Source organism: Elephantulus edwardii, unplaced genomic scaffold (assembly GCF_000299155.1).
Source record: "Elephantulus edwardii isolate Elephantulus edwardi_28Jun2011 unplaced genomic scaffold, EleEdw1.0 scaffold00135, whole genome shotgun sequence".
In the NCBI taxonomy this organism is placed as follows: domain Eukaryota; kingdom Metazoa; phylum Chordata; class Mammalia; order Macroscelidea; family Macroscelididae; genus Elephantulus; species Elephantulus edwardii.
The window spans coordinates 9,248,584-9,266,031 of record NW_006399885.1 but is presented as its reverse complement, the minus strand read 5'-3'; positions in this window follow the sequence as shown (position 1 = coordinate 9,266,031).

Sequence of the window (17,448 nt, the reverse complement as noted above, 5' to 3'; positions counted from 1 at the left end):
GTGGGTTCAAGCACAGTGTCAATGCTGAAGGTTGGTACAGGTCCAAGCAGTGTTTTGTTCTGTTTTACATAAGGTGCTATAAATTGACAACCAATCTTATGAACACTGACTGCCACGTTTTTCTCCTGGAGAACAGTTGGTGGGTTCAAACTGCTGACCTTTTTACAAATGGCCTAGCTCTCTAATCACTGAGAATAAGTAACCCTTCCTCTAGACTACAAAACGTATTTTTTATGTTCTCTTCAAATGTTATCTCAAGAACATTTCTACATATTGCTTCTCTCGTAATTGTTATTCCAAATATGCTATACAGTTTCTCATATAAAGTCCTCTCATAGGAATTTCTTATTACTTCTAATTTTACAGTATTTTAAATAATCTAGGATGACTATCATGGGGCATATAACAGTTTCATCACTTGATTTTTCTCCCGTTCAGTACAAATTCCCAGAGATAAGTCTTTATATCAAAGGATACATCATCTTATTTCACAGAAAACTCACTGCCAACTGAATTTTAGATTAATTGTACTGTTTTCTAGTGCCTGGTGTTTTTTACTGTACTCTCTCAATTGTTGGTGAAAGGGGCTATGGTGATGTAGTTGGTAAAGAGTTGCAGTTCTAACCCAAAGAGAGGTGGTCCCAAAGCCCCTTCTGTGTGATTTACAGCCTCCAAAAACCCACTGGAGGGGTCAGCTATGAGCTGGTTCCAACTCAACAGCAATGAGTTTGAATTTTTTTGAGCCTCAGGCATTAATCCGTGGTTGCTGTTGTTGTTGTTATGTGCCGTCGAGTCGCTTGGGACTCATAGTGACCTTATGTACAACAGCCCTAAACTCTGCTCTGTCCTGTGCCAATTGTACTGTCTCCGACACTCCCATCCCGATTACCCCAGTCACTGAATCAATCCACCTCCTAGAGGTCCTTCCCCTCCTGCGCTGTCCATCCACCCTACCAAGCATGATGTCCCTCTTCAAGGACAGGTCCCTCCTTACAACATGTCCAAAGTATGTTAGACGGAGTTTCAGAATCGTTGCCTCCAAGGAGCCACCCGGTTTAACCCTTTCCAGGATGAATCTGTTTGTTTTCCTAGCAGTTCATGGTAGTCTCAATACTCTTCTCCAGCACCACAGGTCAAAGGCATCAATTCCCCTTATATCCTTCCTAGTCATTGTCCAACTCTCTGATGCATAACAAGTGATTGCAAAGACCATGGCCTATATCAGACACACCTTAGTCTCCAGAGAGACACCATTGCTCTTCAGTACTTTGGAGTACTGAATTTCCCTAACAGCAGACTTTCCCATTGCAATATATATTTTAATTTCCTGGCTGCTGGTGCCAAGAGTGTTAACTGTGGAGCCAAGTAGACTAAAGCTGTGAACAATCTCAATCTCTTTGCCATCCATCCTGATGCCACCAATTGGTTCAGTGGTGAGAATCTTTGTCCTCTTGATATTGAGCCTCAATTCATATTGGTACTTCCTTTTTTATTATATTTACTTAAAATGAAAGGTGGTATTAATTTAGATTGTTTTCCTTTCTATTTAAGTGGAACAATTTGGAGAGGGTAGCTGTATAATTCTTTTAGGGGTCCAAGTGCAGCCCAGCAATACATTTGACACATACTTTCTCTTGCATACACACACACACTGCCAGATATCACACACACATTATATCCCATATGCACATACACACTCAGGTACCACATATTTCTCTATACTCACATTCACTCATGTACATACCTCACATATCACACACAGATATTCACACTCGTGTATACATTTCACACATACACACATGTCATATGCATTCACACAACATACATACACATGTTCTTATCCACACTTACATAGCACATATCACATAATATACTACATATCATACAGCTTGGAAGCAGGAGTGGCATCCACTTCTGAAATGGCTTGACTCCGGTAACTATGAACAATGCTCAGGTCTTTTGTTCATAGGGTTGTTATGAAAAACTACAACTCGAAGGCACCTAACAACAACAACAACAACATCATACATATACACACCTTATGTGTATTTATACACTACATACTACACACAGTCATACACACACACTACAACACATATTGTGATGTTAAGGGTTTACTTTCAAAATGGCTCCTCTAGCCAATGACTGACTCTGCCGTGTGGATGGGTGGGAATATGTAAATAGGGTGTGTTAGCCTCTCCACCAGGGGGTTAATTAGTCTTGCCATAAAATTGAGCAGATCCAGCAGCAGAATTGGAAGATCTCTAGCAAAGAAGCAGGCATGGGGTGCATGCTCCTGGGGCCAGAGATTCTTGCACCAGCTAGACCTACAGCAGCCGCCGCCTCAGCAGGTCAGCAGCAGAGAACCAGATACCAGACATAGATGGACTTGGGACAGCTACCCGGTGGGGAACCAAAGCCAAGAGTCTTTGCCCTAGTTTGTTGGAGGACTGAGTGAGAGGAAACATAATTTCCAGGACTAAGGGCCTAAAGTCGTGAGGTGATAGCTGAGGTACCTCTGAGCACATGTTAGCAGCTGTTCTGACTCAGAGATTTCATTCTACTACTAACTTGAATTGTAGCCTTTTGGTTTTATGATCCTGTGTGGACTGTGAGCTATCACAATGGATTTATTTTAATCCAATAGAGCTGTAAGATTGGTGTTGGGGGTAAGTAAAAAGAAGCGTGGAAGCGTGGGGGATATGTCAGACCACGCAGGAATTGGTTTTGTGTTGTTCAGGCTGCTGATGAAAATAGTTTCCCTTTGTGGAGTTGGTAGAGGTCAGGTACGGCCATCCGCATGTGGCCCTTGCTCTTTTCACATATATATATATGTGTGTGTTCATATACACTTACATATCACACACATAACATACCACACATATACCCTTAGTCCCACATACACACACACACACATCATCTATATATATTCACACACAAACCACTAGGACATACACCAACACACCACAAGCAACATACTGTCACACAAGTACATCCATTCACACGTGTACACACACACACACACACACACACAGTGAGAGAGAGAGACAGAGAGAGAGAGAAGAGGAAGCTACTTGGCCTCACTAATGCCACAGCAACAATCTAAAGCTCATCTTTGTACCAGCGACCTCAGAGCACACAGCAGACACTTACTGTGTGAAGGAAGAACAAGGTAACAGGAGGAAGTGTCAGAGACAGAGGCATTACTGGCTGTCTTAGGCCAAAGCTTGACCATTTCATAACTCAGCAGCACCTGTGGGAGTCAGTCTAGTTTCTGCAGATCTTTCCTCTGTCCTTTGTAGACACAGGATAATCTCTTTCAAGTTATTGAGGCTTGATAATATCCTTTTTCCATTAAAAAAACCACAGATTTGCTTTAAGACCTGAAAATTGGGGGTGGGGGGAAGCGGTAAAATACAGAAAAGTCTCAAAGGAGAACTAAAATCACCCATAATCCACAACAACTCACTACTAATACTTGATGTGTTCTTTCTGCTGTTTTCCCAAATGAAGCAAAATTTGTGGTATCCTAGATACAGATGGCTCTATAACCTTTAGTTACAATGAAATATTGTGTTTTATTGCATCATTCTATGGTCTTCAAAATATGACAGTAGAGGCCATCTAGTACTGTTGTGATTTTGACTCATGGTGACCTCATGTGACAGAGTAGGACTGCACGAGTTTCCTCGGATGTAATCTTTATGAGAAAACTTCCTGGTGGTGCTACAGTTAAGCACTTGCTCGATAAACAAAAAGTCCTCTTGCATATCCACTGGGTGGGTTCAAACCCCCAAACTTTCAGTTAACAGTCAAGTGAGGGCTTAACCCTGACTCCACCAGGGCTGGAATTTCAAAATTCTTCTCTCCTCCCCTCCTCCCCTCCACTCACATGGAATGAGAATATCTATGGCAGCATTTAGGGGTGAGAATGAAAGCACTGCTCTTATAGATCTTTGTGTGAGGAGGAACCTTCTGAGGCGAGCTCATTAGCAAGCACATTAGAATTAGACTACTACTAGCAATTAAGATGAGAAAACAATAATTAAGCAAGAGGAGACATGGTCTGGGACATGGTGGGAAAGGGGTGATGTTTTACTGGCAAGATTCAAAGAGGAAATCCACATTCTCCAGTTCAAGTGTTTCTGTGTTCAAGGGTCACTGCAGAGAACATGGGGTTTTGGGACATAACAACTGGAGAACAGAGGTGCAGCGTCTCTTGGGGTCTGGGACACAGTCTGTTATGAGACCTGCTTACTGCCAAGCTTTTGCCATCTCCACAGCACTGCAGGCACTGGGTCACTGGCAGCTTGTTGCACAAAGCCTGGAACAAGATCTGTCTCAATAGCAGCTTCTTGGTGACTGAAGATTGAAATGTAAGCAGAAGACAAAGAGTTTCCCTTTGGTTCCTTTTTGGTCCTCCCTCTCCCCGCCCCGCCCCTGGCTTTGCTAGCCTGCTTACTGCCCCTGTCAGGCTCACAAGATAAAAGGGAGCTGAAGAGGAACTATCTAAGGAGAGCTCTGGAGGTGAACTGGAGAGAGACTGAGCTCCTAACACAACCAGCTGCTCTGAGAGAGATGGGAGGTCTCCGTCTGTAAAAGAGATACAACTGATAGCAGTTATTCTTTCTGTGGTGTTTAAAAAGGAGTCCTGGTGGAATGGTGCATTGCATGTTGTGCTGCTAACTGAAAGGGTAGTGGTTCAAATCCATCTGTTGCTCTGAGGAAGAAAGGTGGGGCAGTCCTTGACTTAACATTTTTTGTGACTCTGTTTAAGATTATTATGATGCCTTTTAAGGGTTTGCTGAAGGGTTTCTTCTTGACAATGTTTTTAGCCTCAGTTCCAAATGGGGTTTCACTGTGAGTTGGTATCTACTCAACTGCAGTGGATTTTGCACAGTGGCTAAGTGCCCATCTGTGAAATGAAAGATGGTTCAGAGCCACCAAATGCTCCCATGGGCAAAGGTGAAGCAGTGTGCTCCTGTAATGATTACAAGCTTGGAAGTCTCTGGCAGTTCTCGTCCATCTTACAGGATCATTACAAGCTGGAATCTACTCGATGTCAATGGGATTTGGGTTCCTGTGATGCCATCACACATTCTGTAATAAAAGAGTAAAAGGTGAGAGGGAGGGAGGGGAGTAACAGAGAATATGAGAGCCTGGAGTCCAGAAGCATCTCCTTCTTCCTCTGTGGCTTTTATTTTTTTCACTCTAATTCCACTTGGACAACTGGTCAAAATACCTCTGCTTAATAAAGGCTTAGTCCTAACTAGCTAGATTGTTACAGGCACAGCTCATCTCAGAATTTATCTCATGGAGAGAAAGATTCCTACAAAATGAGTCCGTAGATGTTGTTATGTGCTGGTGAGCCGCTTGCTATTGGGCTATGTACAATAGCCCAATATCCCCGAACCCTGCTCTATCCTGAGTCAATCTTATTGTCTGACACACTTATCCTCATTACTCCAGTCATTGAAACAATACATTTCATTGGAGGTCTTCCCCTCTTACGCTATTCCTCCACACTTCCAAGCGGGACTCTTCTTGTAACATACCCAAAGTGTGTCAGACAAAGCCTCAGAATCCTTGCCTCCAAGGAGTAACCTGGTTTCACCCTCTCCAGGATGAACCTGTTTGATCTCCTGACCATCCATGGTGTATACATTCAACACTTCTCTAGCATTACATCTCAAAGGCATCAATTCTCTATCATCCCTAGACATTGTCCAACTTTCTGATGGATGGTAAGTAATTGCGAAGACTATGGCCTGGATCAGGCAAACCTTGCTCTCCAAACATCGTTACTCTTCAGTACTCTGGAGAGATCTCCAACAGGAGACTTTTCCAATGCAATTTGTCTTTTGATTTCCTGGCTGCTGGTACCAAGAGTGCTGATTGTGGAACTGAGAGTATTGATTATGGAGTCAAGCAAACTAAAGCTACTAACAACCTCAATTTCTATACTTCCATAAAAGGCTTGCTTGATGGAGACCAGCACTCACAGTGAGATTTTTTTTTAAAGGTAAAAATTTTTAATTTTGAGGAACATTGAAAATGACCATTTAAAATAGGAAGGCAAAAAAAGAATCCTTTTTTTTAGAAGACCACAGTCCTTGGAGATGGACATCATGCTTGGGAGGGTGGAGGGACAGCGCAGGAGGGGAAGACCCTCTATGAGGCGGATTGATTCAGTGACTGGGATAATCGGGATGGGTGTGTCAGAGGCAGTGCAATTGGCACAGGATAGAGCAGGGTTTAGGGCTGTTGTACATAGGGTCCCTATGAGTCGCAAACGACTCGATGGCACATAACAACAACAACAACAACAACGACTATAGCAACACTAAAGAAATATCCAAGGTATAAAGTGGAAGGATAGCCAGGATTTGAACATGAGAACGTTTGTTGTTCTTTAATTAACAACTGCAAAAGGAAAATGCCTGTGGGATTTCCAGCAAACAGATTCCAGGAACATCTGCACAGAAGATGAGAACTTTCCCAGTTTCAACAATCATTGATTTTATGGATATATTTTCCTGGTTTTTAATGTTTGGGTAATATGAATTGAAAAAAGAAATATTAATATCACATGGGGGGAGAACTCTAAAATCGCGAGGAGATTGAAAAGCCTGACCCTCATGCACTGATCCAACACCAGAGGGCGCCGAGCCCCCGGACTCCCAGGCGCAGAGCAGCCCTGACCAGACGTCTCTCCCATGCTGTGGAGCTGGGTCTAAAACCCGCTTGGCACTGCAGGGAAAATGTTGTCAAGCTCACCCAGGCAGGGGGTTAGCTGTTGATGTTCTTCCCAAGTACATTCCTGTCCCATAAGTAGAAAGGAGAAGATGATACACTTTGCACAGGGTCAGATTGAAATGAGGTCTTTTCAATCTTAATAAGAAAATGGGCATACACAGGGACCAGACCAAAAATATTTTCTAAAGCCTTCTTTAAATCCAGCAACCAAAACTCCAAATCAAATCACTGCCTTCAAGACCTGGAGACCCCCCACCATGTGTCTAATCTAAATTGGAGTACAGAGCTTATCATTCTTCCTTAGAAGGTCTGTTGGATTTGAACTGCCAGCCTTTCAGCTAATAGGCCAAAATGTAACTCAATACACAATTATTGTTGTTGTTGTGTGCTATCACGTTGGAATCGACTCATAGCTGACCCTCCAGTGGGTTTTCAGAGGCAGTAGTAAATCACATGGGAGGAGATTGCCCATTCTTTTTGAGGGGCATTTGGAAGATTTGAACCATGTAACTTTGGGATTGCAGCTCAGATTATTATCACTAGGCCACCAGAGCTCCCTACTATATACTACTAAGGTTATTTAATAAATTTGCTTAATAAGCCAAACAATAAACTTAAAAAACCTCATTGTCATTGAATCAGAACTGATAGCTGATACTCCAGGGGGTTTTTGAAGATTGTAAATCTTTCTCCTGGGAAGTGGCTGGTGGATTCGAAGCCCCAGAGAAACACCACCTTTGGGTTAAGCATAACTCCTTCTGCACTAGACCACCAGAGCTCCCTTAAGTTTAGCATGATTTCTGAAGAACACCTGCCTTGAGCATCCTATCTATATGAAATCTGTCTGGCTATCTATATGAGATCGAAATGACAGCAGCACTTCCAAAGATGAGATAGAAACCTGGAGGGGCAAGGAGTTATAAGGGAGAAATAGTTTAATAAAAGGTGAGAATGTTTACACAATATGAAAAAATGTAATTAATGTTATTGAAATGTACATGTGAGAATGGTGAACTGGTGGTTGTTCTACTGTGTACATTCTTGACAACAATAAAAATTAAGTAAATTTTTAAAAAAAGACCTATACTAACACAAGTTTCTAGAACAGACTAAAGATTTTCTTTTAAAAAGATGCAACACCCAGGTAAGGACCTTGGGTGGGACCAGCATCATTACTAAGCAATTTCACGTAAAAATTAGAATTATTTTCTGGGATAAATACTGCAATGTGTCCCTGAAGATTTCTAAAACTCTTAGTTCTCTCTGGGGCCAGAGAAGGCTATTTTTGTGTCCCTAATTTCTCTTCCTTTTGTGTATAATCATTAAGTGGGGGTTAGAAACTTGAGATACAGACTTGCAATATTCTATCTTAAAAAGAAATAACAGCTTGATTTTGTTTTTTCAGCTCAAGATGTAGATTTAGCAAAAGCTACATGCAGGCTGGGTATAGCATGGGTCAGATATCTCCTTTAGAGTCAACACAGGCATATTCATACCTAATTGTTGTTGTTAGATGCCATTGGAGTAAAATTCTAAGTCACAGCAGCCCTTTGGCAACAGGACTATAACCCTGTGTTTTCCTTAGCATTTCCTCTGTGCTTAAGTCCATTATTACAGTTGCTGTGTTGATCCACCTTGCTGGGGGTCCTCTTCTCCTTGCTCAACCCTCTACCTCTTCAAGCACCATGTTTTTCTCTAGTGACTGCCCCCTTCTGATAACATGAACCCCTATATGAGACGGCACTTAACAACAATTACAAGAACAACATAGAGAAAGCTCTGTTGACCTAGTGGGCAGAAAGTTATGCTACCAAGCCAAAGGTGGGTGATTTTAATCTGTGGCCATCAGGCCTGGTTTTAATTGTTTTTGGTCAAACATTTTCCTAAGTGGTATAGCACTGGTCTGTCCAGAGTACAGAGGTAACTTGTGGTTGCTGTGTTGCTAAACACTGCGACACTGATGTGTCAAATGTGATAATGATTACTCATGGTGGACAGTTTTTGGGGGAGCTCCCCAATTAAAACTAGCTTGGAAGCAGGAGTGGCATCCACTTCTGAAATAGCTTGCTTCCAGAAACCCTATGAACCTGGAGAAAGGATGAAAGTTATGCAAGTGTTCAGGTCTTTTGTTCATAGAGTTGCTATGAGTCATCTATGACTCAAGGGCACTTAACAGCACTTAACAATATGAGATGAAGGCTCACCATCCTTGCCTCTAAGAAGCACTCCAGTTGCTCTTATTCTGACAGAAATTTGTTTGGGTTTTTTTTTTTTTTGGCAGTCTTTGACATATTCCCTACTCTTCCCCAACACTATAATTAAAAAATATCAACTCTTCAGTTGTCTCTATTCATTGCCCAACTTTCACATGCATATGAAGCAATTGAAAATACCATGACTTGGATCAGGTTTACTTTCATTTTAAACTGACATCCTTGTGCTTTAACTCTCTGAAGAGGTACTTGACAGCAGCTTTGCTCAATGCAACATGTGATTTGATCAGCAACCATGCTGCTTGCATGGGTGTTGAATATAGACCCAAGTAAAATGAAATCTGTGACCATTTCAATCTTTTCACTAGGCTGTCTAGGCTGTTGGTCTAGCTGTGAGAATTCCGTTTTCTTTATGTTGAAGTGTGACACACACTGAACAATAAGGGATCCACATTGACTACAGAGTTAGTAGTAAATATTAAATTTATGGCACAGATGATGGATGATACAGGCTATAATTACAACCAACTCAAAACCTCAGTCATAGCTGAGCCTCCAGCTGGTTCTTGGGAGTCTATAAATTGCACAGGTGGAGATTGTCCATCTTTCTCTCCAGAGCTGCTGGTGGATTTGAACTCCCAGAAAGGCACCATCTTTAGGTCAACAGCACAACCTCTTACAGACGATACCACCAGAGAAAGAGCCATCATGAGTCCATAAAGGATGTTATGAGATACTTAGGGAGGAAGGGTCTTGATTCAGACCTGGGATAGGAACTAGTACAAGGGAAAGCTTCCTCGAATTAGTGATGTCTAAACTGGAATCTTAAGATGTTAGTTGTCTAAAGGACAGGAATAGTGAATAATGTTTCAGGCAGAGGAAACAACACACACAAAGGCCACGAGGCAGGAGGCTGTGTTTCGTTTGCAGAACTGCAAACAGTACTGTCAGCTAAAGTACACAGACTGAGGAAGGAAGAAGTCGTCAGGAGGTGCAACCACTGTGGAAGGCAGTATGGCACTTTCTCAAAAAGTTGCAGATAGAGATACCATTTGACCCAGCAATTCCACTACTGGGAATATACCCCAAAAAGACCATAACTGACATCCAAGAAGATATATGCACACCCATGTTTATTACGGCTTTGTTCACAATAGCAAGGAGTTGGAAACAACCTAAGTGCCCAATGACAAACGAATGGATAGAGAAGCTGTGGTATATTCACACAACGGAATACTATGCTGCATTGAAAAACAAAGAACTCATGCAATATTATTCAAAATGGGTGACTCTGGAGGACATTATGCTGAATGAAGTATCTCAGTCACAAAAGGACAAATACTGCATGGTGCCACTGTTGTAAAACAGGACTGACCTGGGGGTCGGGGAGAGACTGAGAAAGATGGGTTCAATAATGTATACCTAACTGAAACAGATGAGGGAGAAAACTGTTTAAAAGGGATATTTGATTAGGTATTTTTGTCATGACAGGAGTCTAGAGTAAAGGCTACATGGTGGAGTGGACCTGGGGGAGGGTTTGTAAAACAATAAAAGAATTTGTCTTTTACTTTTCCAAGAGGGGAGTGTACTGGGGGGGAGAGTTGGGAGGGGGAAAAAGTGCAACAATGAATGAATGGAAATTCAAAGTCTCTGTAAATTTTTACTGAAATTAATAATAAATTTAAATTTTTAAAAAGTGGTCAGGAAAGGAGACGGAGGCAGCATGATAAACATCCTCGTCACTTGCTGTAGTGGTGATGGTTGTTAGGTAGTGTTGAATCGGAACCAACTCATAGCTGACCCTCCAGAGGGTTTTCAAAGGCTATAAATCACACAGGAGGAAAATGCCCTTCTTTCTTCCACAAAGCAGCTGGCGGATTTGAACCATGTGCCTTTGTTATGGCAGTGCTACTCCTTACCATTAAACCGCCAGAGCTCCTTTCCTGTGGAGTCGTTTACAAACTGGTGGTGGCCTCATATGTATGTGCTCCATAGGGTTGTTTCTCCCCCTTAAAAATTTTTTTTAATTGAAATTTTAATGAAAGTTTATACAGAACTTGGATTCCCATTCATTCATTGTTGTTCCATAGGGTTTTTAGCAGCTGATTTTTTAGAAGTAGATGTCAAGTCTTTCTCCGAGGAGCATCTGGGTAGACTTGAACCTCCAAGCTTTGGGTTGGCAGTCAATTGCATTGACGAGTTACACCACTGACGGACTCAAAAAATGGGTGCAGATATGGAGAAAGTGCTATGAGAATGTGATTAGGGCAGAAGGCAAGGTGAAGGAAAGTTATAGTAAAGTGTTTTTGTTGTGTGCTGTCAAGTCAGATTGACCCATAACTGACCCTCTAGCAGATTTTCAGAGACAGGAAATGTCACGGGAGGAGATGTCCATCCTTCTCTTGCAGAGCAGATAGTAGATTTGAACCGTGTTTCTTTAGGATTGCAGCTCAGCTCCTTACCACTAGGCCACCAGAGTTCCCCTATGGCAAGGTTGCTGCTGTTGGTTGCCGTTGAGTCAAGCATGACTCATAGTGACCCTATTAATAAAGGGCCTGAAGCCTTTCTATAACTATTGACATTTATCAAAGTTCATAGAGTTTCCAGAGGCCTGTTGTCTAGGAAGTGGATGCCACTCCAAGGTAGTGACATTTAAACTTGTCCTTGATAATAAATAGGAGTTTTCTAGACCATCAGCTGGAGGTAAAGGGTAGAAAAAAGGACATTTCTGTTAGAGCTACACTGTCCAATATGGTAGCCACTGTCCAAAAGTGGCTATTGAAGTTTGAATCATTGGTTAACATGAAATAAAACAGAAAATTCAGTTCCTTAGTCAATCCATAACCACATATAACTCACCCCAATACACAGTCACTGCCATCAAATGAAATCCAACTTTTATGACCCTCCACCAGGTCTCCAAGGCTGTCCAATTTAATGAGAAGAGATTACCTCCTCTTTCTCTCACTGAGTGACTAGCAGATTTGAACTGCCAAACTTTTTATTTCAACTAGAGACTACCACATTGGACAGTGCAAATATAGAATGTTCCCATCATTGTACTACTTAGCAGTACATGCAAAGGCTCAGAGGTTTACGTGTGTATTCTGTGTTCAGACAATGGTAGCCAGTCAGTCATGAAGTAGGGGCTAAGGTAAACTATGTGTTATTGTTGTTGTGTGACTCATAGCGACATAGTACAACAGCTCTGAAGCCTGCACTGTCCTCAGCCAGTCTCACTGACTCAGACACAGCTACCCCCATTGCCTCAGTTACTGTGTCAATCCGTCTCATCTGGGGTCTTCCTGTCCTGCGCTATCCGTCCACCCTTCTGAGAATGATGTGCTTCTCCAAGGACTAGTCCTTCCTGGCCAACTGCCCAAAGTATGTGAAACAGAGCTTCAAAATCCTAGGGCTTTCAGTTGTGGCGCTGGAGAAGAGACTTGAGCATACTATAGACTGCCAAAAAAACAAATAGGTCTTGTCTTAAACAATTAAAAGAATTTGAAAAAATTAAACCAAGTTTCTCATTGGAGGATAGGATTTTGAAAGTATATAGAGAGGCTACAAATGGCTGGAGAAATTGGGTGGAACTGAGTAGTGAAGGGCATTTTAAACTGTCTGGAAGAGAGTGGATTGAAGAGTTGTGCATTGATGTGCTGATAAGGTACAGGAGTAAATGTACATTTAGAAATTTAACTGAAGCAGGAATTACAAAGATTGAAAGAAATAGAAAACCAAAGACAGAGAATAAATTAATGGACTTTTTACAAATAAATTTTGGTATAATATCACTTTTATCATGTTGCCTTACACTGGCCAGATTCCTGGCTCCCGAATGAAATTCCATTTTCTCGGCCTGGTCTCTCAGGACGCCACCTTGTTGCTCACTGCTATTCAATACAGTGGCTACACTCCTGCTGTGAAAATGGTTTTAATCTCCTCTTCACATAAAAATCCCTTTCCCCTTCTGTTACTTACTTAATGGCCTTAAGTAGACAATAAATTCCCTGACAATAAAAACATGTCTTGTAGGTGAGCTGTAAGAAGAATTCACACAGCTCCAGAGGGTTCACTGTCATCACTAAGATGGTCTTTCCACATGGAGAGTGTCCAGAAAAAGAGTCAACAAGTTAGTCATTCTTGATGATTCTGAAATGACCAGTAAGATAAACAATTATCTCATTGATCCTAGTCTCAGTCTATCAGCCAGGATTGGCAGAATACATAGTTCCACTAATGTTTTAACTAAAGAGAAATTAATAAAAAGATTATTTGTAGACGTGTAAGATGTAAGGGCAAGATTAAAAGTACCCACAAAAGGATGCTGAGTTTACTGGCGATTCGGAATGGTGATTTTAATACAATAGAAGTCTATTTCACCTAAATGAAGCCCAAATTGTTATTATTGCTCCCATCAAGACTCTCTAGCTACTTTCCCAGCATACTACCTCATGGTCCAGCATGATTGCTTGTGCTCCTGACATCATACTGACATCCCAACGTGCAGACAGATGAAAGGAAAGAAAAGGACATATTTTTCTTACTTTAAGGACATTTATTTTAATTCAAACATGACATTTGCATTGCACATCTGGCTCCAAAGGCAGATAGATGTACAATATGTATGCCAAGTTGTTGGATATCTAGCTCAAAACTGAGGGATTTTTCCCCTAAGGAAAAAGGACAGATTGGTATTAGAAGACAACTGGCTTTCTCTTAGAATGTAAAAGAGAAAGGTTTGTAGTTTATGATCAACCAGGGATCCAGAGAAACTCTGGGACTGAGTTAAAAGCCTTCTCAGTGTTCAATAAAGGACAGTGTGAATGCCTTGAGCATAATGATAATGTGGATCATGACACATCACATGCTTTTTCACTAAATTACAGTTACTGACACGCCAGCTTCTAAGAGGAAATCAATTTTACTGTGTAAGATAATGTGCATTGGATGCAGAAATGCCAGCTAGAGGTATATGCCAAAGGGGGTTTTAGAGATTCATTCCTGGAAAATGTGCAGCCCATTGATATTAGGAAACCAGCTGCTTTGATAAAGAAGTTACAGATCCTGGATTCTGAGAAGGATACATTGGCACTTAACAAAATATTCTAAAATGTGGCTCCCAGTTCTTAGGGAGAAGAGCCCCACCAGCATTTGAAAGCCATCATCCCAACTTCAAAGACATACCCTCCTGGGGTACAAGACTTCTCCCAGGTATCCCAAGCTTGCTCCAGGCTGAGCAACCCTGCTCCAGCACACCCAGGTTACATCTGCATAGATTCCAGCTCTCATGGAACTACCTAGATCCTCTTCAAGAAAATGGCTCATTTGCTTGTAGAAGCTGGCATTTTCCAGGTCTGTAGATCAGAACTCAACAGAGAGGTATCCGGAGAGGCTAATGAGTCCCAGTTCTCAACAGGCAGAGCCTCAGGTTGCTGGCTTTGGATGCTTAAGTTGTTGTTATTATTAAGTGCTGTCCAGTTGTAGTGACCCTATGAACGAAAGACCTGAACACTTGTATAACTTTCATCATCTCTCCTCATTCACAGGGTTTCCCAGAGACAAGCTATTTCAGAAGGGGATACCACTGCTGCTTCCAAGCTTGTTTTAATTGGGAAGCTCCACCACACACTGACTACCATGGATAACCATTATTACATTTGACACATCAGTCACAATGTTTAGCATTACAGCTACCACAAGTTCCCTCTGTACAGCAAATTGACAGACCAGTGCTATACCCTTAGAAGAATGTTTGACCAAAAACAATTAAAAACAGGCCTGAGGGCCACAGATTAAAATCACTCACCTTTGGCTTGGTAGCATAACTTTCTATCCACTAGGCCAGCAGAGCTCTATGTTGTTGTCAAGTGCCATTGAGTCGTAGATGACTCATAGTGACCCTATGAATAAAAGACCTGAACACTTGTATAACGTTCATCATTTCTCCATATTCATAGAGTTTCAGAGGCTGACAGATTTAAAGAGATGAAGTATTGCAACTCAAAGCTTGAATATGTTTTTCATTTCTTCCAATGTTAGAGATTCCAAGTGAGTTCTTCCCTTTTTATTCTCTGACTCCAGCTCTTTGCATATTCTGATATTTTCCTTTGTCTTCTCTAACTACCCTTTAAAATATTTTGTCCAGCTCTTTACTTCTGCATCTCTTCTCTTTGTTTGGCTTCTTGATCCTCTAGTGCAATTTTCAGAATTTCTTCTGACATCTATTTTGGTCTTTTCTTCCTCTTCTGCTTTTTAACAACTTCTTGCTTTCTACATGGCTGTTGATAATTTTTTTTTCCTTCCCTTGTTGTGTACTGTAGAATTGAATCTGACTGATACAGGAGGTGATTGTCCCTCCTTCTCCAGCGAAGCATCTGGTGGATTTGAACAACATACCTTTGGGATTGCAGCACAGCTTCTTGCCATTAGGCCACCAGAGCTCCCTCATGGCTGTTGATCTTTTAATGTCATCCCATAACTCATCTGGTCTTTGATCATTAGTGTTCAATGCCTCAAATAAATTTTGAAGATAATTTTAAAATCAAGTGGAATAGACTCAAGGTCATATTTTGGTTCTTATGGAGTTGTTTTCATTTTAATCAGCCTCCATTTGGACTTGCACATGAATAATTGATGGGTCTATTCCACAGTCAGCAGGCGGCCTGGTTTTGACTGCTAAAACTGAGCTTCTCCTAGGAGTTCTTGCACAGATGTAGTCAATCTAATTCATGTGTAGTCCGTCAGGTAAGATCCATGTTTAAATATGTCTTTTGTGTTTTTTAAAGACACAACCACAGAAATAATACAAAGAGGACACATGATAGAAGTTATCATTTACAATACTTAGGATTGTTGCTGTTGTTAGATGCCATCAAGTCTAGTATGACTCATAGTGACCATATGAACAAAAGATCTGAACCCTGTCCTATCCTGTGTCATCCTCTATGTCGTATAGCCCTGGTGTGTCCACTTGGTGTGCAACAGTAACTTTTGGTTGCTGTGAGGCTGAACACTGTGACACTGATGTGTCAAATGCATTAATGGTTGGTTACCCATTGTGGACAGTGTTGGGTGGAGCTCCCAGATTAAAACAAGCTTGGAAGCACGAGTGGCATCCACTTCTGTATTAGCTTGCCTCTGGAAACCCTATGAACCTGGAGAGAGGATGAAAGACACATAAGTGTTGAAGTCTTTCCTTCATAGGGTCACTATGAGTTGTCTGTGACTCGACGGCACTTAACAACAACAACAACTGTTAATTATGTATTTCAGAACTTTTAATGATGCTAATGCATGCCTTTTTACTACAGGTAAACATAATTTTTATTTGCGCTGAGAAACCAAAATATTTGTGTGACTTCATTTATTGTAATATTCTCTTCATTGTATTTGTCTGCACTCAAATTCTTATTATCCCCCAGGTCTGCCTGTATATTTTGTCAGCAAGTCAAGAATAGGTTATCAATAACTAAACGCATGATTCTGGTAGTAGAAAGAGTTCATGAAGGAGGTAAAATTTAATGACTTGAACAAAGAGTTTTAAACATGCAAGGACAGCTGGCTTTTTAGTACCTTCTGTATGTGACTTGGGAGAAAACTCAATGACACATTTCAGCTTTTACTGGCTAGCAGATTGTATCAGCAAGAAAGCCAGCTGCATTCATTCAATGCTCAGCAAATTGTGATTAAGAGCTTATTAGATTCCACACCCACAATCCATCTGCCACTGTGTCATGCTGTGGTGGCTTGCATGTCACTATGATGCTGGAAGCTATGGCACCAGTATTTCAAATGCCAGCAGGGTCACCCACAGTGGACAGGTTTCAGTCCAGATTCCAGACTCAGACAGACTAGGAAGATAGACCTGGAAATCTACTACTGAAAGTTAGTCAGTATAAGATCACTGCACTCTTTTGGCCTTTGCCTCATGCTCATCAAAAGGCTGTAGTGCTCCAACAGCCACCTGTTTCTCTAGGAAGAAAGGAGGAAATGTTAAGGACATAACTCCAGCCAAGTCCACTCCTCTGATGAGGAGATTTTGCAGAAGTCACACTCAATGACTTCCATCTATGTCTCTTTGATCATTCTTAGTCATATGACCATGTTACCTGCAAGGGAGACTGGGAAAGGTAGTTCTTTAGTTAGGTACATCAAAGAGCCTGGGTGCTGTACCTTAAGTGAAATTAAGCTCTTAATTAGTTAAGTTGGCAATTGAAGCCTGTTGATCAGTTTTGCATAAGAGAGACCTGACAATCTGGTTGTGTAAAGCTTACCATTTCCAGAGACTCAATTCTGACCTATGGTGACCCTATATGATGGTAGAACTGTCCCAAAGGGGTTTCTAGGTTGTCGTCTCTACAAGAACTGGTTGACAAGTCTTTCTCTTGTGTAATAGCTTGTAGGTCCTAACTGATGATCTTTCAGTTAGCAGCTAAATACTCTATTGCGCCTCTAGGACTCCTTGCATAAAAGTTAC